Source organism: Dioscorea cayenensis, chromosome 16 (assembly GCF_009730915.1).
Source record: "Dioscorea cayenensis subsp. rotundata cultivar TDr96_F1 chromosome 16, TDr96_F1_v2_PseudoChromosome.rev07_lg8_w22 25.fasta, whole genome shotgun sequence".
In the NCBI taxonomy this organism is placed as follows: Eukaryota; Viridiplantae; Streptophyta; class Magnoliopsida; order Dioscoreales; family Dioscoreaceae; genus Dioscorea; species Dioscorea cayenensis.
The window spans coordinates 6,820,900-6,840,136 of record NC_052486.1 but is presented as its reverse complement, the minus strand read 5'-3'; the positions used below and the strand labels follow the sequence as shown (position 1 = coordinate 6,840,136).

Sequence of the window (19,237 nt, the reverse complement as noted above, 5' to 3'; positions counted from 1 at the left end):
CATTGATGCATCAATTAGGAAGTATAATAGAGTATTCTTGCACTTGAAACGATTGTCCTAGGCGGATCAATATTTGGGTACCCCATCTTTATCAATTACCTTACCTTCTCCTTTACCTGTGCTCTCTATCTTGTTGCTTTTATCTTCGTTATTTCATATTTTGTCACACTTATCACTATTCATTTTCCACATTAGTTAAGAAACAACTTAAGTGTCTTTATTCCCTACTCTCTGTGGATATGATACTCACTCATCTGGGATGATTACTTTGACACCCGTGCACTTGCGGTTTACATGCATATACGGACGCGTCAAGTTTTTGGCGCCGTTGCCGGGGAGTAGGCGTTTAGAGATACTTTGCACTTTGTTTTCTTAGCTATTCATTTATTCATTCTATTTTATACGTTCATATTATATCATTGTTCTGATTTCTATTTCTTTCTTTTTGGGTGTAGCTCCAGGTTATGACCCGAGGGAACCCCTCAATACTGATTGAAAGAGATCCTGAGCTCGAATGTACACTTAGAAGAAAAGGGATAGAACCTGTTCAAGAATTGTCTAATCTAGCTGATTTGGAAGTTGAAGAATCTGAAAACATGGCATAACAGAATGAGCAGTAACGGACATTATATGATTATGCCATACCTTCAGTATTGGGGACACAATAAAACATTGTGCGTCCCTCGATTACAGCTCAGAACTTTGAGCTGAAGCCGACATTCATCCACATGTTGCAGCTGTCCGCACAGTTCAATGGTTTGGCCGATGAGCATCCAAATAGTCATATAGAGAACTTTCTCGAGGTGTGTGATATGCTGAAGATAAACAATGTGACGGATGATGCCATCAAGCTCAGAGCCTTCCCATTTTCCTTAAAGGGGAGAGCGAAGCAGTGGCTGCACTCATTACCTAGTGTCTCGATTACCACATGGGAGGAGATGGTAGAAGCTTTTCTTGCCCGATATCTCCATCCCGAAAAATCTGTAAAGCTTAGGAATGAGATCTCGTCCTTTGTAAAGTTAGAATTGGAGTCTCTATTTGAGACGTTGCAAAGGTTCAAGGAGCTCCTGAGAAAGTGCCCACAACATGGATTTCCGGAGTGGATGATTGTTTAGACCGTTTACAATGGTTTAAATCCGAGTACATGGCAACTCTTGGATGCGGCAGCAGGAGGTACCTTAGGTAGCAAGACCCCCGGTAAGGCTAGTCAACTAATTGAAGAAATGGGGTTAAATAGATACCAATGGAATGCTAGGTAGAAGAAAAAGGTGGCCGGTCTCCATGAGATAAATGCAGTGACTTCATTGGTTGCTCAAGTGGAATTATTGAGTAAGAAGTTAGATCTCCTAACTTTGAATAGAGTGGCGACCGTGACTACTTGCACCTGGTGTGGTGGAGGACAAGCTCCCTCCGATTGCCCGATCTCTATTGGTGATGCATCTTCAGTTGAGAATGTCAATTTTGTGGGTCATGAGGAATCAAGAAAATCCATACAATAATACCTACAATCCAGGTTGGAAGAATCATCCCAATTTCTTTTGAAGCAACCAAGGTCCACAAAGGCCATAGGGCCACCGGGTTTCCAACAACAACAGCAACCCCCAAACATGGAAAACAGAGTTTCAGGTTTGGTGACCCGGATGAACGATTTAGAGAAGGCCGTAACTAGGTTTGTGCAATTATCTGATACAAGGTTCCAATCAGTTGAGGCTACACATCGTAACCACACCGCCTCTTTTCATAATCTTGAAAATCAAGTAGGGCAGATTGCGAAGTCCTTATCAGATAGGCCACAAGGAAGCTTGCCGAGTAATACTAAGACCAATCCTAGAGAGCATGTGAAGGCGATCACTTTGAGAAGTGGTCATGAGGTTAAGGGTAAGCTTCCGAGTGAGAAGCCCAATGAACACGCATGTGAGATTATAGAGGTTGATAAGGGAGCAAGCAAAGAGAAGGAGGTGGCACCCCCACCTTTGAGGCCAAGAATCCCTTATCCCTCTAGATTGAAGAATGACCAAGGGGATGAACAATACAAGAAGTTTTTGAGTTTGTTCAAACAACCCCGACATCAATATTCCTTTTGTTGAGGCATTGGCCCAAATGCCTAAGTATGCAAAATTCTTAAAAGACTTATTGACCAATAAGAGGAAGTTAGAGGAGAGTGCTTCAGTGATTTTAGATGCATCTTGCTTGGCGGTTTTGCAAAAGAACATGCCGAATAAGAAGAAAGACCCGGGAAGCTTCATCATTCCGTGTAATATTGGCAATCTAGGTGAAGAAATGGCATTAGCAGACTCAGGGGCCAATATCAACGTTATGCCATACACTTTTTTTTTAAAGTTAGGCTTGGGCAAGCCTAGACCCACTCGGATGACTTTGCAATTGGTGGACCAAACGGTGAGACATCCGAGGGGCATCATCGAAGACGTGCTTGTCAAGGTGGACAAGTACATTTTTCCGGTTGACTTTGTAGTGCTAGGCATTAATGAGGATGCGGATGTACCCTTGATACTTGGGAGGCCGTTCTTATGGACCTCCAAGGCATTAATTGACATAGATGGAAGAGAGCTAACTTTGAGAGTTGGAGATGACAAGTTCACATACCACCTTGCTGAAGGCATGCAACATTCTCTTGATTTCGATGATACTTTGTATTTTCTAGATGCTGCTGATGAGATTATTGATGAATACATATAGGAAATGTTCAATCTGGATACATACGAAGGCTTGTTCAACCAAGAGGAGGACAATGAAGAAGTAATGATGCTTGGTTCGATGGAAGAAGTACCATCTACCCCGGGGATCTTGAAGAAGGTGCTCAAGAAGATGAAGAGGGTTAGGAGACGCCACTGGAAATGCTCCAAGGCTGTTGGAGACGTGCGTGAACCGAAGAAGTTGGATGAACCATTGTTTGGTGGTCCCAAGCACGATAATTCACCCTCTACCCTCAAGAGATTTTGCTCGTCGTGCTTCCAAGCCATGGGTAATAGGGCAACTTTCATCTATGAACCCCTATGAGGTAAGACAAGGTATGTCAAGCTAAGTGATGTTAAACAAGCACTTCTTGAGAGGCAACCCAAGTGTTTACTGTTTTCTTAATTTGGTAGTTTAGTGTTGCGTGAAATAAATTGTTGAGTGTTGGTGTCTTGATTTTTATATACTTGTGTTGCGATTTTATTATGGGTTTTGGATTGTCATCGTGTGTTTTCACGTAGATTTGCTGAAGTTGGGTCATTTGAGCTATTTCTGATGTTTTTCACTGGAAAAATTTGCATATTAGGGCAGGCTCTGAGTGTGTAAACATGTTCAGAAATTTTTTGCAGAGCCCGCAGAATTTTCTAAGGCATCTAGAGAAAACGCACGGGCGTGTGGAATTTCCACACGCCCGTGAATTTGCATTGTGAGCTCATCCAGAGAAGGTACAGGGGCATGGACTCGCCCCTGTGAACGATCATGCGATACTCGCATGCCCGTTGGTAATTTCCGCACGGGTGTGTGAATTCCTGCAGAGATTGGCAGATTATCCAGAGAGTACACAGGGGCGTGGACTCACCCTTGTGGGCGACCTTGTCAAAATCGCACGGGCATGGGTAATTTCCACATGCCTATGCGAGTCTTTGCAGAGGGGCTATCTCCATCCCGAGAAGACGCAGGGGCGAGCGTTTTCCCCTATGAGTTGGGCCTGTGAATGTCCACGCCCATGCGGAATACATGGCAAATTTTCTTGGATGTCCAAAGGTGCCAAAGCGGCGTGAGGCACCCCCTGTGGGTCGGCACATGGGTGTGGGTATTTTTTGCACTGCCGTATGAGAGCATTCAGAGGCAGTGAGTGTTTTCCCGAGATCGCACAGGGACGTGCATCTGCCCCTGTGAGGCTTTCCTGTGGAGATGCACTGGCGTGGGTAATTTCTGCATGCCGTTGCGAATGTACAGAATGCCAAGAGGTGTGAGTCCTTTTAAAAGGATTATTGTTTCTCTTCACCCTCATATCCTCTATTTGTCTGAGAGCACTCCTATATTGTTTCCCAACCTCGTATCACCAATTTGGAAAGATTTTGATTGGTTTCCGGCCGTTTTTAAAAGCTTTCTCATCTCAACTAGACGGTAAGCCCTATCTTTGATTTCCTTCGCAAATTCATGATTTTCATCGATGAAACTAGTCAATAATGCTTTGTTTCTTCAATTAGAATGTTTATTTATATTCAGAACGAAGTAGAAGCATTATAATGGTACATTTGTGGAGTTTGAGGCTTGGCCGTTCGTTTGATCACGCCCCGTGGATCCATACGGGCATGCGGAAATTCCGCACGACCGTGTGAATTTCTGTAGCTATGTTTAATTAAGTTGTTTGATCGATTCTCTTTCAATTTTTGAAGATTATGGCACCTCGGTTAAAGAAGCAAGCTGATAAGCAATTGCTAGAGTCGTCTCTTGGGTCCAAGAGCATGAGATTCATCATCCCCGAGCACTAGGCTCGGTTCGAGCGTTTGTCGAGACGTCGGTTTGGACAGACTCGGTTGTTAGACACGAGCATACTAAAAGATTTAGAGTAGGGAGACGAGCTCAACGATGAGGTTGAGGATCTCGTGTCGGTGGGTGGTTGGAGGCAGTTGTTGTCGATTAGAGAGCCATCCATCCTTGAGCTTACACTAGAAGTTCTGTCATCATTCGAGTTCGACAGATCCTATGCAAGATTCGACGACCTTGACATTGTTCAGTTCAGAGCACTTGGACATCACTATAATATGAGTATCACTTAGTTCTTAGTTCGACTCGGCTTGTACGAGGAGGCTGATAAGTGCTTGAGTGAACATGTTTTTATGCATGTTTTACATACATTGAGTATTGGGTGTTCTTTTATGCATATAGGTTGTGAAGGCATTGGGAATTCAAAAGGGAGCGAAGATAGGCTATCATGGCATAATATTGGGAGTTCTTGTACAAATCAAGTTGGAAGACACAAGAGGAGTTCGTGTATGAGGAGATGTGTGCCAACTTCCATAGTTTTGCAAGCCAAGTTATTAATGGAAGGGCACAAAGGCAGCCATGTCTCCACATTCCTCCTCTTTGTAAAGATTCCAAGACCTTTCAAGACGCATTGATGAAGGAAAAGCCGTATAGCCTACCATATGATCGTGTGCCCGATCGTATGGCCTTAAGAGGAGAATGTTTATCATCGCGTTTGTGGAAATTCCTGCAGCCCACGCGGGCGCGTGGAAAATCCACACGGGCGCGTGGGGGCACGTGACAGACGCGATGTGAGGCTATAAATACACCTTTTGGCCGATTCTAAAGGGACTTTTTGCGGAGCTTTGAGCATAGACATTGAGAGAGGGCGGCTAGGGGTTTGAGGAGAAGGTCTTCGCCCGATTGAGAGGGAGTTCTTCACCAACTTTGATAGGGTTCCTTCGACGACATAGCATTTTTGGGGGAGCCATTGGCGACCTAGTTTCGGAGAGGAACCCTTCAAGACGTAGAACTACCAATCAAGGCCAATCCGCATGAATTCGAGGGGTTTTTCTCTATGGGTTTTTATTGCTTTTCATTGTATCCATTATTGTTTTGTAACTAGGCCCATGGAGGGCTAAACCCTAGTGGGTATTTGGGCATGTGAACCCTAAGATTTATATTTTTGGATTGATTCTCTTAATGCTTCTAGTTAATCCGAGTTGTCTTGAGTTTTTAATCTTGTGATTTAATTGCTTGCTAGTGTTGTTAATCCTTGTGGTTGATTTCACATTGCATGATTTAATACTTTGATGTGAGAGGTCTCCATTAGAGTTAGATTTCCAAGATTAAAGAGGGTTGAGAGGGTGAGCCTTGAGATGGAGGAGTGTCCCCTTTCCCCTTTCGATTGAGTGTTTCCTATCTCTCGTATTCCATATTCTCTTTGCAACCATATTTGGTGTGAGGCGTGAGATTGCTCGATTTCTCTGCCGGGACCTTGTAGGGGGTTAGGATCCTTCACTGGGAATTAGGGTTGGATCTACATTTAGGAATCGGTCTCATTCTTAGGTTTCCTTATAGCATAATGCGGTCATATAGGGTGTGAAGTATTGAGATTGGTCGATTTCTCCACCGGGACCTTGTAGGGGACTAGTGCCTTTTGCTTGGAGACAAGGATTGGTTATCGTTGGACTACCTCGACTCATTAGACTCGATTCTAGAGCATTTAGTGAATCTTGAGCTTTAAGGAAGATCTTAGGTGGATCATTGCCCGAATACCTCATCCTTAGTGATTGAGACTCTTCTACTTTATTTCTTGCACACTTGTTTGCTTTGCTTGCAATTAGTTCACTTCATCATATTCATTGATTCCGACTAGATAATTGAGAAGTGGTTATTACTAATACTTCCGTTCCCTGTGGATTCGACTACCAGACTCACCGGGTAATTATTACTTCGACACCCGTGCACTTGCGGTTTATACGCATATTCGGACGTGTCAGAGGCATTTATAGACACTGAGGACTACTCTCAGTTACCGACAGATTATCCTGGAGCCCTGGCCCCACAGAGAGCTTACAGAGCATTATATGGTCAGGGCCAGCATGAGCCGGGGGTGTCAAAGGCCACGTGCCTTTCCCGACCTGCATATCGATATCTACATGCCATCATGAGCAGGTCAGTAAATGGCCGTGGTGTTAGCACTGGCATTCTGAGTCGGCAAGAGGTTCTGTACTTGTATTCGATGATGCAGCGTATACCGATCCATCTAGGGCACATCGTCGCTGAGTATATTCGACATCAGGGCCAGTATGCTAGATTGGGAATGATCTTCTCGGGACCTTACATTACGAGACTAGTTATGGTCATGGTTTTCTTGGGCGCGATTCGCGGGGACGAGAAGACGAGTATACCTGCGCCCCTGAGCTTGGAGACGATGAGATTGATGGGCAGGATTCGCACGGGGGTTTATGCTCTAGGTTTAAATAGCCCTAGAGATAGCCGAGGAGGAGGATGATAATGCTGAGGCTTCCCAGCCTGCCCCTAAGCCTCAGTCAGCACCTATGGAGACCGAGGCGCCTCCGGTGACAGAGGACCCATCCCCAGTGCGCATGTTTTCACCATCTCGAACCCATGATCATTTTGAGAGGCTCGAGAGCGCTATGGGGTTGATACGGACAAAGGTAGCAAAGGCCCGAGTAGAGATTGCCGATATTAGGGCTGCGCAGGCCGCACAGTACAAGGAGTTTATGGCACGTTTTGACATGTTATAGCATATCTTAGAGCGAGACGTCGGCTCGTCATTTGTCCTGCGGCCGAGGACTCCTCAGGCTCCCTCGGCATCACCGGCACCTCCATCACCTATTCCAGCATCAGTTGACCCACTATGTACTTCATCACCAGCAGCAGCAGGAGAAGAGTCAGATGACGACATCGACACTTGACTTTATATTTATTTTACTTTTCATTTCTTTTACTTTTTCATTTTGTTTTGGACTTGTACACTCAGAAAAAGACTCTCCTTCTAAGTTTATCTTTTATTTTGTTGTTTCAAGTTGTATTCATTGCTTCATCTTTTATATACTCGAGTTGTTTTATTTTTATTGAGCTTCACTGAACCCCCTCGTGTATGCGTGCAGATGGTCTTGTCATCATGGGAATTGAGACTTTGTCATTGGCACGGCCAAGGTGTTTTGGCACTTGGCCATGTGAGCTTCACAAACCATTGGAACAACACTCCCAAGAACTTAGCTCCATCAAATGCAACACTAGGAGTCAGGGGAGTATTATTTTGATTGCTTCCCCCACATCTGAAATTTAATTGATTTACATTATGAATGAGCTTGCATGCTTACATTGGGGATAATGTACAACTTAAGTGTGGGGGCGAGTTTCATAGTGCTCGCATCTCTTTTATAGTAGTTTTGATTGATATACATACTCACATAGCCAATGGCCATTCACCTTAGTTGCATTGATTGTATTCTTGAGTTTAGGAGATTTTTTTTTTAACATTGAATGTTTTCATGCTCTAGTTTTTGCTTAAATTTCTAGGATTTTTTGCCCGATTGACACTTGTTGCACTACTCACTCTTTGAACTCTTTTGGAAACTCATGTTTGATGTATAAGGGACTAGTTATAGTTGTTTCTTGTGTTAATTCTGAAAAAAAATGGCAAAAATGAAAAGAAGGAACAAAATAGTTTTATTGTTTATTTGTGCTTGTTGGGTGGAAAGAGCTACCACCTATGAAGTATGAAGCTACTCTCATAAGTTGGATAATAGTTATGCCCTAATGAGAGAAAGAGCTATCTCATAGGATGAGTGAAAGCTACCACTCCGGTAGAAAGAGCTACCACTTCGAAAGTGTGAAAGCCACCTTAGCGACCGCTTTGAAAAGGGCTACCTTAGAGGATGTGTGAAGCTACTACCATTTTTGAAAGTTTTGTTACTATTTGTAGATAAATAAGTCCCTTGTACTTAGAACAGTGAGGAGTATACTTTGGGTTGTTTTGAGTGAGTTCACACACTTACACGATTTCGGGTTTGTTGTCCTTTTTGATTCAACTTTTTAGCTAGAGCATTAATTTTTTGTATTTAGTGTTGAAATTTTGCCTTACATGTAGAATGCTCTCTTTGTATGCTTTGGTGAACCTAAGGTCAAGCACTTCCAATGTTTCCTTCATCTATGCATATAATGTTTTAATTTTTGCTTGAGGACAAGCAAAAGCTTAAGTGTGGGGGAGTTTGATAAGTGCTTATGCGATAAGAATACGAAGTGTTCTTTCCTTATGTTGAGCATTACTTTTCTTGGGTTTTAACGCTAATATGGGTGTATTTATGTTACTTTTATGCAGATTGGATTGTGAGGCCGATAATGAGAGAAAGAAGCCAATGTGGGTCATAATGCACTAATTTGGAGGAAATCTTGCTAAGTTTCAATCATGAAGACATAGGTCTGGTTCCAAATGGAGGAATGTGTGGCAACCTCCTTGTACTTGAGGTAGCACAACTTTTTGGAGGGGCACAAGGGCAGTCACATTCAAGCATTCCAACTTGTGCATATAGAACAAGATCTTCACCAACATGTCTGTTATTAAAGATGCAAGGCGATCCACGATGTGAATGAGTGCCCTTTTGCGTTACGTCGATGAAAGTATGGATTCGGAAGTATTTCAAGCTGGTACTGTAGCAGGGTATTGTAGAAAACACTATAGCAAAAATACCGAAGCAGCACTATTCACAGTCGGTCGAGAAAATAGGAAAACAGAGAATCCACACGGGCATGTTGAAATCCCACACACCCGTGTGAGAAATCCACAGGGGCGCCCACATGGGCATGTGGATTCCCGATTCCAACCCTTTAAAAGCAGATTTCAGCCCCGATTTCAGCATTCTTTTCTCCATCTTTTCCCCAACTTGAGAGAGGACGACGGCTAGGGTTTTGAGAGGTATTGGCTAGGGCTTTAGAGAGGTTCTACGGCTCCAACATCGTGCGCCGTTTGGAAGAAGATTAGTTGGAGAGCTTTTGTCGGCACCGATCTGGTGAGGTATACCCTAGGCCGGACAAAGGGACCCTTGCGATGAGTAGAGGACTCTCCACAAGACCATCGCCACGACTAACCAAGGGGTTTTCTATGGATGCTTTGTTTTTACATTCGATTTCATTGATTGTATCTAGCTCCATAGAGAGCTAAACCCCTATTGGGTACTGGTTATTTGTGAACCCTAGGATGTATTCATTTCATTGAATCTATTTATTATGCTTCCATTTAATTGATGTTTATTGTGAGTTCCAATCTTGTATGCTTGATTGTATGAATACTCCCCTAGAGTGACACTAGGGTTGAGAGTTCTTTTTGGTAACTCTTGCGAGTGAGTGACACACCATGAGAGTTAGACAAAGCTAGATTGGAGAGGGTTGAGAGGGTGAGTCGAGAGGTAGCGGAGCGTCCCCTTTCCCCTTCGGTGTGATCTATCCTACTGATAAGTGCTTGTGTGATATGAATGTGAAGCATTCTTTCCTTATGTTGAGCATTATGTTTCTCGGTTTTCTACATTAATATGTGTGTTTTTATGTTACTTTCATGCAGGTAGGGTTGTGAGGCCGAGTACGAAGGAAAAAAAGCCAATGTGGATGTTAATGCACCGATTTTGGAGGAAATCTTGCTAAGGTTCAAACGCGAAGACATAGGACAGGTGCGAGATGCTAGAGTGTGTGCCAACCTCCTCGTATTTGAGTTAGCACAACCATTTGGAGGGGCACAAGGGCAGTCACACTCAAGCATTCCGACTTATGCACATAGAACAAGATCTCCACCAACTTGGCCGTCATTAAAGAAGCAAAGCGATCCACGATGTGAACGTGTGCACGTTTGCGTCACCTCGATGAAAGTATGAACTCGGGAAGTATTTTAGGCCAGATACTATAGCAGAACACTGTAGCGAAAGTACGGTAGTACAACTGTTCATAGCCGGCTGAGAAAACAGTAATTCAGAGAATCCACACGGGCGTGTGGAAATTATACATGCCCGTGTGGAAATTACACATAGGTGTGTGAAAAATCCACAGGCCCGTGTGGTCGCCCGATACCAGCCCTATTTAAAGCCGATTCAGCCCCGATTTTACCATTCTTTTCTCCATCATTTCACCAACTTTAGAGAGGGTTTCGGCTAGGGTATTGAGAGGTATTGGCTAAGGTTTTGGGGAGGTTCTACGGCTCCGACATCGTCATTCCTTAGGAAGAAGGTTGGTAGGGGAGCTTTCGTCGAGGCGTATCCTATACCGGATGAGGGGATCCTTGGACAACGAGTAGAGAACTTTCTCTATGGATTCATTGCTTTTACATTCTATTTCTTTGATTGTACTTGGCTCAATGGAGAGCTAAACCCCTAGTGGGTACTTGCGTATTTGTGAACCCTAGGATGTATTTGTTTCATTGAATCTCTTTATTATGCTTTCAATTAATTGATGTTTATTGTGAGTTCCAACCTTGAATGCTTGATTGTATGAATATTTCCCCTAGAGTGACACTAGGGTTGAGAGTTCTTGTTGGTAACCTTGTGAGTGAGTGACACACCACGAGCGTTAGACAAAGCTAGGTTGGAGAGGGTTGAGAGGGTGAGGCGAGAGGTACAGGAGCGTCCCCTTTCCCCTCCGACGTGATAGATTCTACCTCCGTTCCTCGAGTTCTTTGCGGCCATAATAGAGTGAATGGTCTAAGAGATGACCCTCCGCTGGGGCTTAGTTGCGCGTGCAACGGAGTGAAGTGTTGAGATGATCTTTGTATCTCGGGTTTAATTGTGGTTAGGGACTTTGCACCTAGACCAAAGGGTTAGGTCTATAATTAGGAAGAGATTTATCACTTGGAATCCCTAGAGCTCATTTTAACTCTATGCGAGTACGAGGTTGAGAGGTTATCTAATCTCTACTCCGGGACATGTATAGAGTTAGGCATAGTTGACCTTAGATTTAGGACTATGTATTTAACTATTTCCACGACTCACCATTGCATTTATTAGGAAGCATAATAGAGGATTCTTGCACTTGAAATGATTGTCCTAGGCAGAGCATTATCCGAGTACCCCATTTTTATCGATTGCCTTACCTCACTCTTTACTCGTATTCTCTTACTTGTTGTTTTTACTTTTGAGAATTGAATCATCGTCACACTTATTACTACTGATATTTTACATAGCTAAGAAGCGGATTAAGTGTTTTTATTCCCTATTCCCCGTGGATTCGATACCCGCTCATCCAGGATTATTACTTCGACAAACAAGTGCACTTGCGGGATATACGCAAGGGGACCTTGTCAAGTTTTTGGCGCCGTTGCCGGGGAATAGGCGTTTAGAGATACTTTGCACTTTGTTTTCTTAGCTATTTCACCATACATTCTATTTCATATCTTCTTATTCTATCATCATTCTGATTTCTATTTCTTTCTTCTTGGGTGCAGCTCCAGGTTATGACACGAGGGAATCCCTCAATATTGATTGAAGGAGATCCTGAGCTTGAACATACACTTAGAAAAAAATTAAAAGAGCCTGTGCAAGAATAGTCTAATTTAGCTGATTTGGAAGTAGAAGGATCTGAAAACATGGCAGAACAGAACGAGCAACAACGGACATTATCTGATTATGCTAGACCTTCAGTGTTGGGGACACAATCGAGCATTGTGCGTCTCCCAATCACAGCTCAGAACTTTGAGCTGAAGCCGACATTCATCCACATGTTGCAGCAATCCGCACAGTTCAACGGTTTGGCCAATGAGGATCCAAACAGTCATATATAGAGTTTTCTCGAGGTGTGTGATATGCTGAAGATAAATGGAGTGACGGATGATGCCATCAAGTTGAGAGTCTTCCCATTTTCCCTAAAGGGGAGAGCAAAGCAGTGGCTATACTCATTACCTAGAGCATCGATTACCACATGGGAGGAAATGGTAGAAGCTTTTCTTGCCTGTTATTTCCCCCCCGAAAAATCTGCAAAGCTTAGGAATGAGATCTCATCTTTTGTTTCAGTTGGAATTTGAGTCTCTATTTGAGACATGGGAAAGGTTCAAGGAACTCCTGAGAAAGTTCCCGCAACACGGGTTTCCGGAGTGGATGATTGTTCAGACCTTTTACAACGGTTTGAATCCGAGTACAAGGCAACTCTTGGATGCGACAGCAAGAGGTACCTTAGGTAGCAAGACCCCAGATGAGCCCCGTCAATTAATTGAGGAAATGGGGCTGAACAGCTACCAATGGAATGCTAGGGAGAAGAAAAAGATGGCTGGTCTCCATGAAATAGATGTGGTAACTTCATTGGCTGCTCAAGTGGAAAATTTGAGTAAGAAGTTAGATCTTCTAACTTCAAATAGAGTGGCGGCCGTGACTAATTGCACCGGGTGTGGTGGAGGACATGCTTCCTCCGATTACCCGATCTCTATTGGTGTTGTTTCTTCGGTGGAGAACGTTGATTTTGTAGGTAATGGCATGAGACCTCAAGGAAACCCATATAGAAATACCTACAATTCTGTTTGGAAGAATCATCCCAATTTCTCATGGAGTAATCAGGGTCCACAAAAGGCCATGGGGCCGCCGGGTTTCCAACAACAACAACAAGCCCCTCAGGTGGAAAACAGAGTCTCAGGTTTGGAAACCCGAATGACTGACTTAGAGAAGCACTTGACTGGATTTGTACAATCTGCAAATACAAGGTTTGAATCAGTCGAAGCTACACTTCGCAATCACACCGCTTCTTTGTATAACCTTGAAAATCAGGTGGGGCAAATTGTGAAGTCTCTCTCTGAAAGGCCACATGGAAGCTTGCCGAGCAATACAGAAACCAACCCTAGAGAGCACGTGAAGGCAATCACTTTGAGAAGTGGTCATGAGGTTGAAGGTAGGCTTCCGAGTGAGAAGCCAAAAGAGCATGTACCCGAGGTTGTAGAGGTGGAAGAGGGAATAAGCAAGGAGAAAGAGGTGGCACCCCCACCTTTCAAGCTAAGAATCCCTTATCCCTCTAGATTGAAAAATGACCAAGGGGATAAACAGTACAAGAAGTTCCTGAGTTTGTTCAAGCAACTCCACATCAATATTCCTTTTGTTAAGGCATTGGCCCAAATGCCTAAGTATGCGAAGTTTTTGAAAGACTTGTTGACTAACAAGAGGAAGTTGGAGGAAAGTGCTTCAGTGATTTTAGATGCTTCATGCTTGGCAGTATTGTAAAAAAACATGTCGAACAAGAAGAAAGACCCAGGAAGCTTTATCATTCCGTGTAATATTGGCAATCTAGGTGTGGAAATGGCATTAGCAGACTCAGGGGCCAGTATCAACGTTATGCCATACACCTTCTTTCAAAAGCTAGGCTTGGGCGAGCCTAGGCCTACTCGGATGACTTTGTAACTAGCGGACCAAATAGTGCGACATCCGAGAGGCATCATTGAAGACGTGCTTGTCAAGATGGACAAGTACATTTTTCCGGTTGACTTTGTAGTGCTAGACGTCGATGAAGATGCGGATGTACCTTAGATACTTGGGAGACCATTCTTGCGGACTTCGAAGGCATTGATTGACATGGACGGCGGAGAGCTAACTTTGAGAGTTGAAGATGACAAGCTCACATACCGCCTTGCTGAAGCCATGTGGCATTCTCTTGATTTCGATGATACTTTATACTTTCTAAACACTACTGATGAGATTGTTGATGAATACATGCAGGAAATGTTCAATTCGGACCTATACGAGGGTTTGTTCGACCAAGAGGAGGATTATGAAGAAATAATGATGCTTGGTTTAACAGAAGAAGTACCATCTACCCTGCGGATCTTGAAGAAGGTGCTCCGAAAAATGAAGAGGGCTAGGAGACGCCACTGGAAACACTCCAAGGCTGTTGGAGACGTACTTGAACCAAAGAAGTTGGATGAAACATTGTTAGGTGGTCCGAAGCCCGATAATTCACCTTCTACCCTCAAGAGACTTTGCTCATCATGCTTTCAAGCCTATGGGTAAGAGGGTAACTTTCATTCATGAACCCCCGGTGAGGTAAGACAAGGTACGTCAAGCTTAGTGACGTTAAACAAGCGATTCTTGGGAGGAAACCCAAGTGTTTACTGTTTTCTTATCTTCTAGTTTAGTTTGTTTGCATGAATAATTTGTTTAGTGTTGGTGTCTTGATCTTTTGATGCTTGTGCTGCGATTTTATTGTGTGGTTTTATAGTCATCGTGTGTTTTCATGTGGAATTGGCGAAGTTTGGTCGTTTGAGCTCTATTTCATGTTTTTTATTGGTAAAATTTGCATGTTTAGAGATTTTCTGCAGAGCCTGCAGGTTTTTCTAAGGCATCGAGTGAAAACGCACGGGCGTGTGGAATTTCCACACGCCCGTGTATAAGTATTGCGAGCTCATCTAGACAAGGCACAAGGGCGTGCGGCTGCCATTTTGATCGATCATGCGAATGTCACACGCCCGTGGGTAATTTTCGCATGGGCGTGTGAATTCCTGCAGAGTTGGGCGGATTATCTCGAGAGCACACAGGGGCGTGGACTCGCCCCTGTGGACGACCTTGTGAACCACACATGGGGGTAATTTCCACACGCCCGTGTGAAATTCTGTAGAGGAGTTCTCTCCATCCCGAGAAGACACAGGGGCGTGTGGCTGCCCCGGTGAGTTGGGCATGTTAATGACCACGCCCGTGGGGAATTTCCACACGGGAGTGTAGAACACTTGGCAATTTTCTCGGATGTTCAGGAAAGCCACAGGGGCATGTGGTTGCTCCTGTAGGTCTGCCGCACGGGCGTGGGTATTTTCTGCACGCCCTTGCGAGAGCAGTTAGAGTCGAAGTAGTGTTTTCCCGAGAGCACACAGGGGCTTGTGTATGCCCCTGTGGCTCTCTTGTAATAAGGCGCACAGGGCGTGGGCAATTTCAACACGCCCGTGTGGACGCACATAACGCCAAGGGGCGCGAGTTCTTTTTAAAGAAGACTAGTTTCTCTCCCTCTTCACGCCCTCTATTCGTCTGAAAACATTCTCACATCATTCTCTGACTTCATAGCGCCGATTTGGTAGGATTTTTGTGAGGTTTTCCGGCCGGTTCTTCATTTTCTCATCCCATCTCGTCGGTAAGCCCTATTTATCATTTTCTTTGCCAATTCATGGTTTCCATCGATTAATTTAGTGAAAAATGCTTCGTCTCTTCAATTCGAAAGATTATTTGTATTTTAGAATGAAGTAGAAATGATTTCATGATGCGTTGTTGGATTTTTAAGGCACTACCATGCGGGTTTCATGCCCCGTGGATGCACACGGACATGCGAAAATTCCACACGACCGTGTGAATTTCTGCAGCGTTAGTTTATCAACTTGTTTGATCATTTTCTTTTCAAATTTTGTAGATTATGGGACCTCGGTCGAAGAAGCAAACTGATAAGAGGCCGCGTGAGTCATCCTCTGAGCCTGAGGGCGTGAGTTTCGTGATTCTAGAGCATCAGGTTCGCTATGAGCTCTTGTCAAAACTCCGGTTCGGACAGACTCATTTCCTGGACACGAGTATACTGAGAGATCTACAGCAGGGAGATGAGCTCGTTGATGAGGTCGAGGATCTCATTTCAGCAGGTGGGTAGAGGTAGTTATTGACGATTAGAGAGCCAGCCATCCGAGAGTTTGCACTGAAGGTGCTATTATCATTCGAGTTTGATGGATCTTACGCGAGCTTCGGCAGTTTGGACACCATTCAGTTTAGAGCACTTGGACAGCACCATAGCTTGAGCATCACTCAGTTTTCAGTTATGCTTGGCTTGTATGAGGAGGCATTCACAGACAATGAGGAGTACTCTTAGTTACTGACTGATTACCCTGGAGCCTTGACCCCTCAGAGAGCTTACAGAGTACTATATGGTCAGGGTCAGTACGAGTCGGGGGTGTCCAAGGCCACGTGCCTTTCCTGACCTGCATACAGATATTTACATGCTATCATGAGTAGGTCAGTGAATGGCTGTGGTGATAGCACTTGTGTTTTGAGCCGGCAGGAGCTTCTATATTTGTACTTGATGGTGCAGCGCATACCGATTCACTTAGGACACATCATAGCAGAGTACATCAGACATCAGGGGCATTATGCTAGATTGGGAGCGATCTTCTCGGGCCCTACATTACGAGATTAGTGCTGTGCATGGGTCTCTTGGATTCAATTCGTGGGGCTGAGAAGACGAGTATACCTACCCCCCTGAGTTTAGAGACACTAAGATTGATGGCATGGTATGTAGAGTTCGGACTGGGGTTTATGCATTGGTGCTACCAGCTCCAGAGATAGCTGAGGGTGAGGGTGATCATGCCGAGGCTTCACCATCTCGAGCCTATGATCACTTCGAGAGGCTCGAGAGTGCAGTGGGAGTGATACGGACAGGTGGCTGATGCTCGAGCAGAGATTGCCGAGATTAGGGCTGTGCAGGTTACTCAGTACACAGAGTTCATGGCACGTTTCAACATATTACAGCAGATCTTAGAGCGCGACGTTGCCTTATCATTTGTCTTGCGTCCGTGGACTCCTAAGGCTCCCTCGGCACCTCCAGCATCCCCATCACCTATTCTAGCACCACAGGATCCACCATGTGCTTCTCCACCACCAGCAACTGCAGTAGGAGCTGACAGAGCGTGACACCCATATTTGACTTTCTTTTTTTGCATTTTCTTTATTTTGCATTTTATTTTAGACTTGTTCACTCAGAAAGGATTCTCCTTCTGAGTTTATTTTCATTTTGCATCTCGATTTGTATTCATTGTCTATCTTTTATATAGACTCGAGTTATTCTGAACCCCCTCGTGTATTCGTGCAGATGGTCTTGTCATCTTGGGAATTGAGACTTTGTCATGGGCACGGCCAAGGTGCTTCGGCACTTGAGCGTGTGAGCTTCACAACCCGTCGAAACATTACTCCCAAGGACTTAGCTCCATCAAACGCGACACTATGAGTCAGGGGAGTATTGTTTTGATTGCTTCTCCCACATCTATTCGTCATTAATATATATTTTGAGTGAGCTTGCAAATGTACATTGAGGACAATGTACAACTTAAGTGTGGAGGGGAGTTTCATAATGCACACATCTTTTCTATTGTTCTTGATTGATATATGCTCACATAGTGAATGGCAGTTCACCTTTGTTGCAATGATTGTATTCTTGAGTTTAGGAGAATTTTTAACATTGAATGTTTTCATGCTTTAGTTCTTGCTTGAATTTCTAGGAATTTTTACCCGAACTACACTCAGTACACTACTCACTCTTTAAAATCTATTGGAAACTCATGTTCGATGTTAAAGGAACTAGTTATAGTTGTTTCTTGTGTTAAAAAAAATGAAAAATGAAAAGAAGGAACAAAATAGTTTTATTGTTTATTTGTGCTTGTTGAGTGGAAAGAACTACCACCTATGAAGTATGAAGCTACTCTCATAAGTCGGATACTAGCTATGCCCTAATGAGAGAAAGAGCTATCTCATAGAATGAGTGAAAGCTACCACTCTGGTAGAAAGAGCTACCACCTCGAAAGTGTGAAAGCCACCTTAGCTGCCACTTTGGAAAGGGCTACCTTAGAGGATGTGTGAAGCTACTACCATCTTTGAAATTGTTGTCACTTTTGTAGATAAATAAGTCCCTTGTACTTAGAACTTTGAGGAGTATACCTTGGGTTGTTTTGAGTGAGTTCACACACGTACACGATTTCGGGTTTGTTGTCCTTTTTGATTCAAGTTTTTTAGCTAGAGCTTTGATTTTTTGTATTTAATGTTGAAATTTCCCTTACTTGTAGAATGCTTTCTCTGTACACTTTGGTGAACCTAAGGCCAAGCACTTCAAATATTTCTTTCATCTATGCACAGAATGTTTAATTTTTGCTTGAGGACAAGCAAAAGCTTAAGTGTGGGGGAGTTTGATAAGTGCTTGTGTGATATGAATGCGAAGCATTCTTTCCTTATGTTGAGCATTACTTTTCTCGGTTTTCTACATTAATATGTGTGTTTTTATGTTACTTTCGTGCAGGTAGGGTTGTGAGGCCGAGTACGAAGGAAAGAAGCCAATGTGGATCTTAATGCACCAATTTTGGACGAAATCTTGCTAAGGTTCAAACGCGAAGACATAGGTCGGGTACGAGATGCTAGAGTGTGTGCCAACCTCCTTGTATTTAAGTTAGCACAACCATTTGGAGGGACATAAGGGCAGTCACACTCAAGCATTCCGACTTATGCATATAGAACAAGATCTTCACCAACTTGTCCGTCATTAAAGAAGCAAAGCGATCCACTACGTTAATGTGTGCCCGTTTGCGTCACCTCGATGAAAGTATGGACTCGGGAAGTATTTTAGGCCAAATAATATAGCAAAAAGATGTAGCGGAAGTACTGTAGCAGCACTGTTCATAGCCGGCAGACAAAACAGGAATTCAGAGAATCCACACGGGCGTGTGGAAATTATACACGCCCGTGTGGAAATTCCACATGGGCGTGTGAAAAATCCACAGGCCCGTGTGGTCGCCCGATTCGAGCCCTATTTAAAGCCGATTCAGCCCCGATTTTACCATTCTTTTCTCCATCTTTTTCCCAACTTGAGAGACGGTTTCGGCTAGGGTTTTGAGAGGTATTGGCTAAGGTTTTGGAGAGGTTCTACAGGCTCTAACATCGTCATTCCTTAGGAAGAAGATTGGTAGCGGGAACTTCCGTCGAGGCGTATCCTATACCGGACGAGGGAATCCTTGGACGATGAGTAGAGGACTTTCCATAATACCATCGACACGACTATCGAGGGGGTTTCTCTATGG

General features: G+C 43.9%; 2 non-coding genes across 2 annotated transcripts; both read right to left on the bottom strand.

Annotated features, from left to right (window-relative positions):
• Positions 1–986: 986 nt before the first annotated feature.
• On the bottom strand, positions 987–1,093 carry LOC120279768. The gene has a single exon (XR_005542071.1). It is a non-coding gene; the product is annotated as a small nucleolar RNA R71 (small nucleolar RNA).
• An 11,343-nt stretch (positions 1,094–12,436) lies between these two features.
• LOC120279717 lies at positions 12,437–12,544 on the bottom strand. The gene has a single exon (XR_005542022.1). It is a non-coding gene; the product is annotated as a small nucleolar RNA R71 (small nucleolar RNA).
• Positions 12,545–19,237: the final 6,693 nt, after the last annotated feature.